The sequence below is a fragment of the Natator depressus genome, chromosome 7 (genome assembly GCF_965152275.1).
Source record: "Natator depressus isolate rNatDep1 chromosome 7, rNatDep2.hap1, whole genome shotgun sequence".
In the NCBI taxonomy this organism is placed as follows: domain Eukaryota; kingdom Metazoa; phylum Chordata; order Testudines; family Cheloniidae; genus Natator; species Natator depressus.
In genome coordinates this window covers 73,701,784-73,716,121 of record NC_134240.1, presented here as the reverse complement: position 1 = coordinate 73,716,121, position 14,338 = coordinate 73,701,784, and positions in this window count along the sequence as shown.

Sequence of the window (14,338 nt, the reverse complement as noted above, 5' to 3'; positions counted from 1 at the left end):
CACAATGCCACTGCATGGCAAAATACTTGTTTACAGAAGAAAAAAATCCCAGTCACAAGCTGGCTACATTTATCAGTGTTTGTCTGATTTTATTTGGGCTGTAATAATGTTCTCTAAGTGGTGATGTCTGGGAAAGCAGACTCTTTGATTAGGAATAGATTCAAGAAGTAGTGGGTGAAGAGTAGATACAAAGCTTGAATTATGAGGACTCAGAAATGTCTTAGCTCATGTGGCTTCAGTTAATAGGATTATGAATATTTATTAATAGCCTGATAGATAAAATGAAAATTTAGTTGCTTCACCATAGACAGTTTTCATTTGAAAGACCCATCTTGTCCCCCTCCCTTGCCTCTCTCACGCATTCTCATTTGTCTACAGACATGGAAACCAACCCCCCCACACACACACACACACACAAATTCTAGTATAATCTATTTTTCAGTTAAAAAAACAGCGGAAGACACTGTTTAATAAGAACAGCAGGAACCTTTTGAGGCTGGAATTCTGTTCGCTCTCACGAAGACTGGCTGCAGGGAGAGGAAAGGATTTTGAGTGACAGTTCCCTCACACTCATCTCACCAGCAACAGGGAGACTTGAAAGTTAGCTAAAAGGAAAATGGAAATGTTGAGCAGACATTGGGAGTGTCTGGTTAATGGTGTAGATGAATGGTTATGTTGTAAGTAGTGTGCTCAAGCAGGGAGAGGGATGGGGGAAGAGTCATAAGGAAGAGAAAGAGGCCCCTCGCAGCTAAAATATGTTTTGATCTGTAGGTTCTGGGAGCTTATTTTACATGAACACTTATTTTGTGGCAAGCTGAGGCATAAATCTACCCCACACTAACCTGAGGAGAAGAGAGTGACTATGTGGACTCTGCTGCGGTGCACAAACAGTTCTCTAGTGCATTTTGAGCTACTCCAATTTCAATGCATAGTAGGGAACAGTCAGTGCATGGCACCAGGGTCCATGCAGTCAGTCAGTGCACAGCGGGCTAATACAGGTTAGATTTACACCCAGCTTGCCACGAGCTAAGTGTTTCTGTAGACAAGCTCTGAGTCTGTCCTGATGGCCAACAATTCTTACTGTCCTTACTCATAATGAGCTCTCCTGCTGTGACATTTCAAATTCTCGATACCTTTTCCCTGTACCTGGTCTCTGAGAGAAGGATGCTCACCTGCAAACATACCTTTGAAAGTAGAATCTTTCTTTTTTTCAGATAAGTGCCTGAGAAAGACACCATACTGAAGTTTCCACAGAACAGGTGTGGTATACATGGTAATGGAAACCACCCCCACAGATTCTCAACAGTTGTCCTCAGTCCTGGACCTAGAGGGAAAGAGGGATTTTTCTGTATTCATGTTGTATTCATTCCACTTGTGCATTTGTTTTATACTCAGGTAGCTGTACAAATATTTACTTATATCACTGTCATTCTCCCACCAGGGGAAGTTAATTAGTTTGTCAAGTGACATGGCAAACATGGTAATAGAAACTGGTTATAGACACTGTAGGAAAGGATGTAACTGTATTGGCAATCTTCATAATAGCACATGAATGGCTCTATTTGAAGAATTGAAAGGCAGATACAATTAATAATAGGATATGGGGCCTTTCAACTGTAAATGACTAGTTTAGATCAATGCCAACTTGCTAATGACCAAAAGTCATTTACCAACTGACAGCTTCTTGGTAGCCTATTTAAATGGTGTTGAAAATTTGATTCCAATTGATATAGTGGGCAGGTATCTCTGTCACAGAAACTATCATCTCAAGCAGAACAAAGGGTAGATTAAAGTTTATATAGCCCAGATCCACCAAAATGTTAAGACTTTCCATAAACTTTGTTACATTCCAAGGATAGATACCTCATTTTGGTGTACCCCTCCTGCTCCAGACAGACTTTTCCTCCCAGCCCTCTGTTCTGGCTCTTGTCTTCTACCCCTGGGAACTTGGATCCCAGATGTGACACTAAGCCAGAAGCAATCTGCTGAACACTTATCCTGCCAGCTGCTCTGCCACAGAACCAATACTGAGCTGGGACCATTCTAACCATGGGTCCTGGATCATATGGAACCAAAGATCTCACCACAATGTTCCTTTGACTGAAACAAATTGATATCTCAGCAGAGTACCGAAGGACTGAGTGGGCATGGAGATGAATTGCTATCCACATCGGCTGAGGCATGTTGGCAAGAGACTGTGGAGAAGTCTGACCTGCAGCTGCAGAACTTGGCTTGTGCCCTGTGTGTTGGCCATGCCCATTGCATAATTAGGACTCTATGAGGCTGCTTAGTAGAGCCAGCAATGGTGCTTCCTTGGGTGCTGTGAATGCTAGTTCATTAGAGCAGGATTAAAACCATTAAATCATTACACCCAATACACCCACAACCATATCTACTGTACTTTCACTGACCTGGAATGGATGTGAACTAATGACCTAAGGATGAGCCCTTAGACATACAGTCAACCTGTCGAGAGTGACCACTCATGGCAGTTAGCAAAAGTGGTCGCTTGTGAGAGGTGGTCTTTATTCAAAGGTTTGCACATCAGAGAACAGTAAAAAGAAAAGGAGTACTAGTGGCACCTTAGAGACTAACCAATTTATTTGAGCATAAGCTTTCGTGAGCTACAGCTCACTTCAGAGAACAGTGGTGTTCCATGGCCTCCAAGTAGTCGCTCATGACAGGTGGTCTCTCTTCAGAGGTGGTTTTTAAGACAGGTTTTACTGTACATTTTTTAAATGACTCCAAACCAGCAACCTAAGAATATAAAGACTGTATCCCACTATAGGTCTTATCAGCCATTCAGTCCTCACGGTTTTATCCTGTCATTTATCATTGTTTTGCTTCACTCTGATGAAGAAAACAGATTAATTTTAACTTTACATTTAAAACAAATTAGCAGGAGGTACAAATGTCTTAAAAATTACTCCATTACTTTGTTATATTACAGCTAAAAAATAAGCCTGGGCCTATGACAGATATCTTGCAAAGAATAATATCACCAAGTAAATATTTTTGAATAACATAATTAATTTCACAAAAATAAAATGTGATGAAAAAAGTCATTGCATTAAAAATAAATATTTAATTATATTAATTACTTATTCAATTTGTAATTAATGATATAAGACAAAGACAAATGTTTTAGTTAGGATAAGTTTTAAAAAAAATCACTGTGTCCCCCAACATCGCAGCCCTCTCCTCTCCCCTCCCCCTGACCTCCGGGGGCCACCAATGAAATTCCTACATTCCACATTGCAGGAGTAGTTTCCAGTCTTGGGAATATGCATACAGTCCATGAGAAAACTGACTGGCGCAACACAGTCAGAATAAATGAATAACTCAATGAATATTTTAGTTGATTACACTCATGGAGCACCCTGTTGGGTCAGCTCAGCTGTTGGTGTCACCTAGCCTAAAAAATGATGCTGCTCTGGGAGACTGCAGTATTGTGAAAAATGGAACTGGGCCTGGTGAAGAAAGCTTTTGAATGTATTGATTTCTGATTATCATTCTACACATGGAAGTGGATCTAAATGAGGATTAAGAAGTTCCCTGTTCAATTATAAAGGAAAGAATATTCAGCATAAACTGCCTTTATGTAACTTTCACTTTAAATGTATCTATAGATCTCTGTATAACTTGTTGATTCAAAGGATTAATAGTGGGATATTGGGCCAATCAGAACTATTATATTTAAGCAATGATCAATTAATTTCTTTGCACTGAAGATGAATCTTTTCAAGCTTCCAAAATAACTTTGGAGTTTTGTTTCCTTCTGAGAAGAAAGTACAGTGGATCACCCATTAACTCCAGACTATAAAAAAAGATATTTTCATTTTACAGTAATTAAAAATCTTTCATCTGAAAACCTCCAAGCATTTTACAAACATGAACTAGCTCAGCCTCACAATACCCCGGTTGAGGTAAGAAAGTACTGTTATACCCAGTGGAGCAGTTTTAGGCATAGACTACCTACAGTGGCTGCCATTAAAAATAGATTTTAACCTTTACCAATATTATCTGCAATTAGAATGGAAAATATCACTAATGCCATAACAAATTTAATTACTGTAAGTGGACAATGTTCAGTTTTCAGTGGTAGCCACAGGCTGCAGGTTGTTGTCTATGGCTCAGTGTCTAACAAGGATTCCTAATAGCAGTGGGACCATGATGGTCATTTGCTAAAAAGCTGGTCTTGAACCACTCTGTTCTTTCTGTGGAGATTCTGGCTCCCCTTTGGGACAGCACACAAGCAAGCAGAAAGAGGGATACCATTTTTGGAGTAGGAGATGAATACAGGGTTGCTGAGCTAGACAGGAGTTGGGAACAATTGTGCAGACAGTGTCCAACCCTATGTTGCCTCCAGTACCATTGCACTTAGGGCCAGGTCTGTTTACTCATTTTGTAGAAGGAGACACTGAGGCAGAGGGTCAGGGTGATTTTAAATGGAACTTGGCTTCTTATATCACTCAGGCACTTTTGAAAATCCCACCTTAAGTGGCTTACCCAAGGATGTTCAGTGAGTCAATGGCAGAATTAGGAAAAGAAACGAGGAACCCTGATTCTCAGTATCCTGCATTAACAGCTAGACTATCCAGACTGCCTTGTTACAGTATATTTTAACAAGTCAGTGGCCACCTGCATCTATGTGATTGTCACTATGCTGCACATCAGAGCTATTCTGAACATGAGGGCACAAGTAGGGACAGAATTCAGATTCTCTTGTTCAAGAAGAAAAGGCCCCTAGCAAGTGAGCAAAAGAAGAATCTTTATTAGCTGTATAAGGCCTATGACACACCATTGAGCAGTTCTCGCTCCATCTAGTAAATGGCAGTGGTGTGCATACACACTATCCCAATGGGGACAATAATTTATAATCTTATTTTATGTACTTATATGGCTCTCATCACCATAGTATCTGAGTGCCAGAGTAGCTGAGTTATATGCTGTCAGAAAGCCCCAAGGGGCAATTCCTTTGTACTGGATATTGTATTTTTTATTAATACAAAATCAGATCATCTTATTCCTGTTTCTGTCAGCCTGCCATACTGATTATATGCTAAAGTGAACGATAGCTCTGATTTGCCTACTCTGTAGAGAATTTTTTTATTCATGGTACATAGTACAAAGGTACATGTAATAATCTAGAAAGCAGGAAAATTCTGTTTGACCATGAAGATGTTAGACCAGGTGGGCATCTCGTCTGAAATCTGGGAAGGAGAACACATCTTTTAGCAGTTCTAGCCATTATTTATGTACATTGTCTATCTAAGTCTCAGAGCTTTTACTTATGATGTGAACATGACATTCTATCCTTCTCAATTTTCCATGGCGTCTCCCGTTAGTGACTTGTAATATGTTCTATATTAGGTAGAGATGTGTATAATTCACACCCTTAGAAAACTGAATACATGTACTTTGGGATAACTACATTATAGGCATAGATCTGTTGCCATAGTGACATGAAACTTTGTTTAGTATGCATATGATATTGCGCTCTCTTTTTTTTTTTTTTTTAAAGCAGTGTGACTGGGTAGAGGGCTTAGGGGCTGGAGGACTGAGGCTAGCCAACCCTAGCTAGCCTACAGAGTGAGCCACACCTGGGAGAGAAACCAGGGTGATTACCCCGTGAAGAGCAGCAGGAGGCCACAATGAAGGGAAAAAATTCCAGGATTATAGACTGCTCAGAGCGAGCAGGTACTTTCAGAGAGTCAGGACTGAGACTCCACCCAGTTAGGGCCTGCAAGTGGCCTGCCAAAGCAGGAAAAGCCCCAGGCAGGAAGGCCTGGTAAGAGGAAGAGAAACCTTTTATTTGTGTGGACTTTTGGGTGGACTTGAACTTTCGTTTGAATGTTAATTTAATAAAGTACAAGGTGAGGAGGGATGGGAAAGAATGCAAGTGTTTCTTGAACAGTCCAAGAGGGGAAATTGAGACAGACTGCTGTGCTCCTAAGCTATGAGGGACAGCCGGCCCAGGTACAAGCAGGCTACCTAATTTTATTGGCATTTTAATAGAGCTTCACTCGTCACTCTCCCTTAGCAGTCCCAATTTCATAAGTTTGTTCAATAAATAAGGTCTTCCATAGGGCCAATGGGAGGCATGACTATGCTGGCTTTAAATGTAAAAAATGTAAGTGTTTTAAAAAGGAAAGGAAATACACTGCTGGGATTTCAGTTAACACATATTCCAGAGCAGAGAAATACATTCCTCTTATTACACCTAACTGTGATATAAAAATAGATGTTCCATGAATTATTAATGGACAACCAATTATGTAATGCAGGTATTAAAACACAATAAATGCAAGATCCATTTCTTTTTAAATTTGAGGTGAGAGACAACACCATACAGAGGCACAGTTGCAAAGCTCAAACTTACACCACTTCATATTGGACCCCAAAGCAGCGGAACATTACTCTATATAGCAAACAAATGACTATCATTTACATAATTACATTTAACCACAACTTATAATGTATTTGTAAGCACGTGTATGAATCTGATGCATTCATGATGTAAATGACAGAAATAATGGACTAGTTTGGGCCTGTCTGGAACTGGGCAAATAAAAGAAGGAAATTGTTTGCAAATCTATTAGATTTGAGTTTTGCTCTGACTGAGTCCAGTGCTTTATTTGTTCTTTCATGGATGATGGTGCCATTGGGTATCATTTGTATGAATGTTTGGGGAGGGGCTTTGATTTCTGCAAATATGGTAATTCCTATACAGATGATCGTGCTCATGTATGCCAAAGCATACTTGTGCCAAAAGGGCTCGCCTTATAAATGAGTGATTACTTGATGACAAGAGAAAAGTGATTGACGGGCAATATATCTGTCATGTGTCTTTAACTGTATCTATTCAGGCTCTTATAATGGCACTCAATATAATACTGTCTGAGTGCCTTCCAAGAAAGTCAATCTATATTAAGTCACAACTGATCCCTGGTCTGTTTCTTCCCTTCCAAGGAAGTCACAGGTCTGACTCCTGTTTCATATCACATGGTATTGTTCCAAAATTATTTCCTCATTCTCCCTCCTCTTCTCTGACTAGTTCTTGCCACTAACTCTTTTTCTTCCACTTGTCCTTCCCTCTTCTTCTTCTTCTTTTGAGTTGATGTCTATCTAAACAAAAGAAGGAGGTTTTACACTTCACCCTGAGGGCAATCTAATTTGTTGTTCCAAATATTTGGCCCTCTTACTAATGAAGCACTGACTGTGAGCTTCACCTTGGAGAGTGACAGTGTCATCATTCCTGAGGAATGTCATTGGAGAGACTTTCTCCTTCTCAGGAAGGAAATCAGACAATTTTTAATTTGGGGGTCCATGTATGTAGCCATATATAATACATGTTCTTGTGCAAAAAGGGACAGGAAAATAATTTACAATGTCCTATCATTCTTTAGGCCTGATTATCTTTGGTATCCTTAAAGTCCCCACTTTGAAAGTTTCAAGGTCCAGTTAAGTCTTAAGCATTTTTCTCTATTTTATTATAAATGCAATTCATAGAGAGAACTAGTCAAACTTGGACTGGGAAAGTGTCCTCAACTTGGCTGCCATATCCAATTGCTTCTCTCCCAATTCCAACTTGCCTTTCTGATTATCTGCCAATGCATCAATTTTGAATTTACTTCTGCACCATCTTCATTGTTCCCTACGTAGCTGGCTGTAGGTCAGACCTTAAAGTTTGTATTCAACATTAGCCAAAGTGTGTGTGTTACAGGATATCATGACCATATTGGCAGCCCTTGGATATATCCAGGGGCTGTCTAAGTATTCTAGTTATACTGCTAGTGTGTGGTCCAGTGCTATGATTCCTGCCACCATTACTCATGTGGAGGAATTGCACGTGAATATTTTGGTGTCATTTTGGGTTACATGCTCTGAGTGCCTTGCCATTCACAAGCTGCTATCTAGGGTGCTATGTGGGCAGGCTTACAGTGTTAGTTGTTATGATGATTCCTTTGTCATGTGCAGCCATCTGACAGAACCTGGATGGACACGTGTGTTATAAGGCCACTAAACAGTGGTCAGAGGGTGATGGCTCACTCTCCACACACGTTCACGTTTAAACCTGTGGTGACCTAGATAAGCCTGAGGGTTTTACTTTTAAAACAAAACTTCAGTCTGAGTTTACTATTGGGAAGGCCTTTACTTACACTAACATCCCCATCATCTACAGTAAGCTGGTTAATTATGTAAGTCCTTTTTCCTATTGCCTTGGTAAGCTGGAAAGGGAGTAAAGCTAATGGAGACAGTGAAATCCCAAAGAGAACTTTAATGCAAAAGAGATGTTCATGTTCAACTCTCACCCACTCCCAGTTTGGATTATAATGACAGGGCTGACAATGGAGGAATGGCTGAAGTCTAGCATTCCTCACCCCCTGCTCTGGTGATGGCAGACTTCAGAGTTATTCTGTGTAATGGAAGCTTCCTGGGGTATGGGGTGGGGGAGAGAAATCCTTCTCTTACACAAGGTGCCAGGACATAAACAAGACATAAATAAATGCTAGAGATCTGACACACTCATAATTAGGCTTTAAAATAATGTTTTTGGTGAACTATCCTGTAGAAAAATTGTATAGGTAGGAAAACTAGACTTAATGCAGAGAAAACACAAAGAGAATCAGTCTCAATAACTATATGAATTGTGCGTTTTCCTTATTTTAATAACATTTCTTGCTCAATATTTAGAGGAAAGTACCTCTGTGTGTCTGCTTTAAAGGTTCAAAAGGACACACACCAAAAGAAAAGAAAGAATGTATCCTGTTTCGAGTAGGTCCTTTAAAAAAGAGTCACAATTGGGGTAACTAGATTGCTAGCCAGTGTCAAATAGATTTAGACATGGAAGAGAAGAGCAGAACTCTTCATCTGAATAGGGCAAATGATATTTTCTGTCTGTACTATAATATCCCCTTTCCAGCTCTCCTAGAGGCAGTTTGTGGTACTGCAGTGTGGTAAAGGTAAGGATATCAAGAAGAAAAAGACCAAAGCTCTTCTTTTAAAAGAAGTGACCATTCTCTCAGCAACTTGAGCGGTTTTGATGTTCATTTCCTGATGACATCTTGGGCACTTGCTAAACCCGAAAAGCCCTAAAATAGCTCTGAATACCAGTACACCCTGCACTCAAGCATACAACTATAACAAAGCCATTGTGGGGTTTCTTGTTTTTTTTAACACAGCATTTAACAAATACAATGCAGGGGCGGGAGAAGGGGCGGGGAATTCTTTTGAGAATGTGTGAGAGAGTGCTATTCATATGTATTTTGTACATTAACTACAATTTCATTTTGGGGGGGAAAAGAGTGCATTTAGTGCTTAGTAAAGTGACTAATGACATTGGTTTCAGCCAGGCATAATACAAACCTGTTTTAGAAAGTATTTCCCACTGAGGTCTATAAAAACACCTCAAACTTAACTAACAAAATTCCCTGCTCTTCTGTCACTCCTGAGTAGAGACTGCTGCTTTCATCAAATCATTAGGAATTGTACTGTAACCTTATAAACCAACCAAGGCATATGATGATTACAAGATTGTAATTGAGTCATCCAGTCCAGTCCCCTGAACTGAGGAAGGACTCAGTATTGTTTAGACCATCTCTGACAGGTGTTCGTCTAACCCTTTCTTTAAAACCTCCAATAACAGAGATTCCACAACCTTCCTAGGAAATCTGTTCCAGCAATTAGCTTTGTGAAACTGATTGTTCCTCCCTAAGTGTAGTACTTTCAATTTGGACTTATTGAATTTCATCTTATTTACTTAAATTTCTCAAGATCATTTTGAATTCTAATCCTCCAAAGTGTTCAAAACTCCTTCCCCAGCTTGTTCTGGTCTGTAAACTTTATAAGTGTACTCTTTGTCATTATCCAAATAATTTATGAAGATGCTGAATAGAACTGGACCCAGGACAGATTCCTGAGTGATCCCCACGTGATATGTCCTTCCAACTTGATTGTGAGCCATTGATAATTACTCTCAGAATACAGTTTTCCAACCAGTTTTACACCGATTAATTTAGGCTGTATTTCTCTAGTTTGTTTATGAGAAGGTCATGTGAGACAGTTTGAAAACCCTTCGTAAAGTAGAGATATGTCCCATCTACTGCTTCCCCTCATCCACAGGGCTTGTTACCCTGTCAAAGAATAATATTAGGTTGGTTTGACAGCATTCGTTCTTGACAAATCCATGTCAATTGTTACTTATTACTGTATTATCTTCTAGGTGCTTACAAATTGATTGTTTCATTATTTACTCAATTATCTTCCCCGGTACTGAAATTAAACTGACTGGTCTATAATTCCCTGGGTTACCCTTATTCCCCTTTTTATAGATAGGCCTATATTTGCCCTTTTCCAGTCATCTGGGATCTCTCCCATCCGCCACGATTTCTCAGAGATAATTGTTGATGCCGTGATACTCTAGGATATATTTTTTCAGGCCCTGACAACTTGAAGACATCTAACTTCTTCTCAAAACATCATTCCATGGTTGAGGAAGCCAAAGCCCTCCTGGTGACACCATCAATGCAGCCATACCCAGATATTTTTCCCTCTGCCAGGGCCCCTACCCTTGACCAGAAGGATTGATGAGAACACCATATGTGCCCCAACTCCTTCCCCCTGATTCCCAGAGCCCTCTAGTCACTTCCAATCTGCTCAGGGTTATACTTGCAGTATCACTAATGTAGTGTTCTGCGTCTTAGACAGAGCTGGAAATCATATTATCATAAGGGGGAGACAGTTCTGGGAAAGCACTCAGTTTTTCGAGAGCTGCTTCATTTTTTTGGCTAGTATTACTGTATCTGGCAAAGAAATTAACAAGAGTATTTCAGAGTGCATGATTCCCCAATGCACTCTTGTGCCAGGAGGAGTGAAGTAGAGTGAAATAGAATGATTTGCTGACTAACCTGGACCTTGAGTGGAGCTTCATCTGCTAATGACTTTGTGAGTCTCTAGTTATGGAGTGCCTAATTAGAAAGCTATCCCTGGTAGGGTGATCACCTCCGTCCCATGGATGTTGGATGGGGGTCATAAGTAAGAAGATTCTAATTCTTTATGGGGGAGTTGTGAAGGACGAAGGTTTAGTGTAGCATATCATGATTTACCCACACAATGCACACGGATGTCAGAGCCAGTAGCTTTAGTTTAAGAAGTAAAGCCTGTAAATCATCACCAACAGCGACATCAACTCTGTTAAGGTAAATCCAGCTCTAGAAGATGCTTAAATATGTGAAAATCCTATCCCAGGTAGATGAAGCATTTGGGGATCTTGAAAAACTTCATACAATTTTTTAAAAATGTATTTATTTTTCCATTTGTCATGGTTACTGAGTGAACTGCACCTTAGACCCACGTTAGTACTCCTCTTAGGTGACAGGCCTGGCTTCCTGCACCTCACTCTGATGGAACCAAGTAATCTGAACATTCTGGGACTGGATATCTGAGCTGCAGCCCCACTGTTTCCTAACCATGTTAATGAGACAGGCCCAACTGTGTCTGGCACAAGTCAGCCCTTTCCCTCTGTGGACCTGTAAATAGGGAGTTCATTGAAGTGATTCAAAAACAGCATCTTCAAAATAAGGCATTCTTTATTTATTCACTCAAAGGTACAAAGCACACAGAGAAAAGGGGGAAAAACAAGAAAAGGCCAATACATCTGGGTCTTCCTTACTCCATAATCTTTCCTTGGAGGGTTTTGTAAGTTCTCCTCAGCCCAGCTAACCCCCATCTCTGGCTAGGAGAAAAGGACTGTCCTGCCCACATCGTGCTTTCTCTGTTTCTATGTGTCCTGTTGCCGGCCTGTCAGTGTTTGCTGACCCTACCTGGGCAGTCTCTGGAAAGTCACTCAACAACCACCCTTTTTTAGGCCTAGGGTCCTTTAATGTTTTAGTGTTCTCCTTGCTCTTTCTCTTCTGAGCCTTGGCAAAACAGCTATGCCACTAAGGTTGGGGCCAAGGAGTAGCCTCTTTACTGCTATAAACCTGCCTGTTTGAGTGTTTTACTGGGATGTTCCTTATCTAGGCCATTGTTTACAATTCCTGCTTGGTTCTTCTAACAATTCCTTGTGAACTAACTCCATGCAAGTAACCCTTCATAAGCAAACACACAGGGGCATGCAACATACTCATAAAAAACTATTTATATATTTTCCAATTTGTTACACCATCGTTATTAATTATCCAGATATGTTTGAATGAACCGATGATCTTTATGTTATTGAAAACATACCTGTTTTTTATGGAGCAAACACAGCATGCACGCAAAAGAAAGGTATGTAAATAAATCAAGACTAGTGGGCTAGCCCTACTCTGCTAATTTTTCATCCATCTGCCATGGTTAAATGCAGCTCTATCCTTTGTAATGAGCATCTGTCTCCAGCCTTATCTATTTATGATGTCTCCATATGCTGGTGTCTATGACATGATGACTCATTATCATGGAAGTGCTAGTGATTGACTGTAAATTTGGACCCTGATCCTGCTTTGTGCAGATGGACCCTTGAGCCACACGCAGCCTCACTGAGGCTGATGATCCCTCCACCTATGCAGAGCTCATTGGGGCCTGGTTCACTAATAACAATTGTCTAAATATTTTTTGTGAACAAATTTCAGCCCCTGGCTGCTCTCAAACTATTTGCTATGACAATTTTTTGAGCATTTTATATATGAGAATTGTGATTGGATGCCCTAAGTCATAAAATATATTTTCTGTTGCCTAATTGGTTGGTCTGCATTAGGGGGACTATGCATTACCCACGTGCTGTGTAGAACCACAATCAATGTAGGGAGGTGCTGGGGATGGAAAGATCCTTCAAATTTGTCTTCTGCAGGGCAAGGGTGTATGTATTCCCCCATAAGTGATTTCAGTGATGCGTCTGAGGTAGCCTCAATAGATCATTTCCAAAATCTAAGGGAGAGCGTTTCTCCCATCTACTAACCATTTTGTCAGGGTCCTGACCAGAAACTCAGGCCAGTTTCTGGCGTCTGGATTTTCCCCTCCACAATTATGGTTTTGTGATTAAATGAATCTTGGCCATGGGCTGGAAATTTGCTTTCTGCAAACACTCATCTCTTCAACACTCTGTTCATGGGAACGCTTGTGAAAAGTGCATAGAATGGCTTATTCTAACTCACAGGCTGCCAACCACTTTGTGGATCATTTTTTTGCCGTTTGGAAATGTGAGTGCCATATATGTGAGTGCCAGTTCTAATTGTGTGCCATATATGCTGAAGTGTAGCACTGAATGGCTGCAAGAGAGGAATGGTTATGAAGGAGAAAGATCCTGTGTGCACACAAAACCCTTCCACAGTCTGTAGAGATGGGAAGGAAATACAATTTAAAAAGTCAGAACTCTAATGAGTTTTGATAAAATGGTCCATGTTTAAACACCATATTCTACCCTTGCACACATGTGGCTCCCATAAAGGCAATGGGAACAGTGTACAATTAAACCTAAAAGCTTGTCAGCATGCAGCTGTGGCTTGTCAGTGCTACTGTCTGCTTACAGCTGCCACATTACAGCATATACAAATGGCCATTTTAGCCAAAGTGTAATACCTCCTGTCAGGGTTCCTTCCCCACTCTGAACTCTAGGGTACAGATGTGGGGACCCGCATGAAAAACCCCCTAAGCCTATTCTTACCAGCTTAGGTTAAAAACTTCCCCAAGGTACAAACTTTGCCTTGTCCTTGAACAGTATGCTGCCACCACCAAGCTTTTTAAACAAAGAACAGGGAAAGAGCCCACTTGGAGATGTCTTCCTCCAAAATAACCCTCCAACCTCTACACCCCCTTTCCTGGGGAGGCTTGAGAATAATATCCTAACCAACTGGCTACAAAATCATCAAAGACCCAAAGCCCTGGATCTTGGAACAATGGAAAAATCAGTCAGGTTCTTAAAAGAAGGATTTTATTAAGAAAAAAGAAAGCTAAAAATGATCTCTGTAAAATCGGGATGGAAAATACTTTAAAGATTCAAAACACAGAGGATCCCCCTCTGGGCAAAACCTTAAAGTTACAGAAAACAGGAATAAACCTCCCTCTTAACACAGGGAAAATTCACATAAAACAAAAGATAAACTAATCCGCCTTGCCTGGCTTACCTATACTGGTTGCAATATTGGAGACTTGGATTAGGATGGGTTGGAGAAGATGGATTTCTGTCTGGCCCCCTCAGTCCCAAGAGAGAACAACATGTAAACAAAGAGCACACACAAAAGCCTCCCTCCCCACGCGCCAAGATCTGAAAGTATCTTGTCCCCTTATTGGTCCTTTGGGTCAGGTACCAGCCAGGTTAGTTGAGCTTCTTAACCCTTTACAGGTAACAGGATGTTGC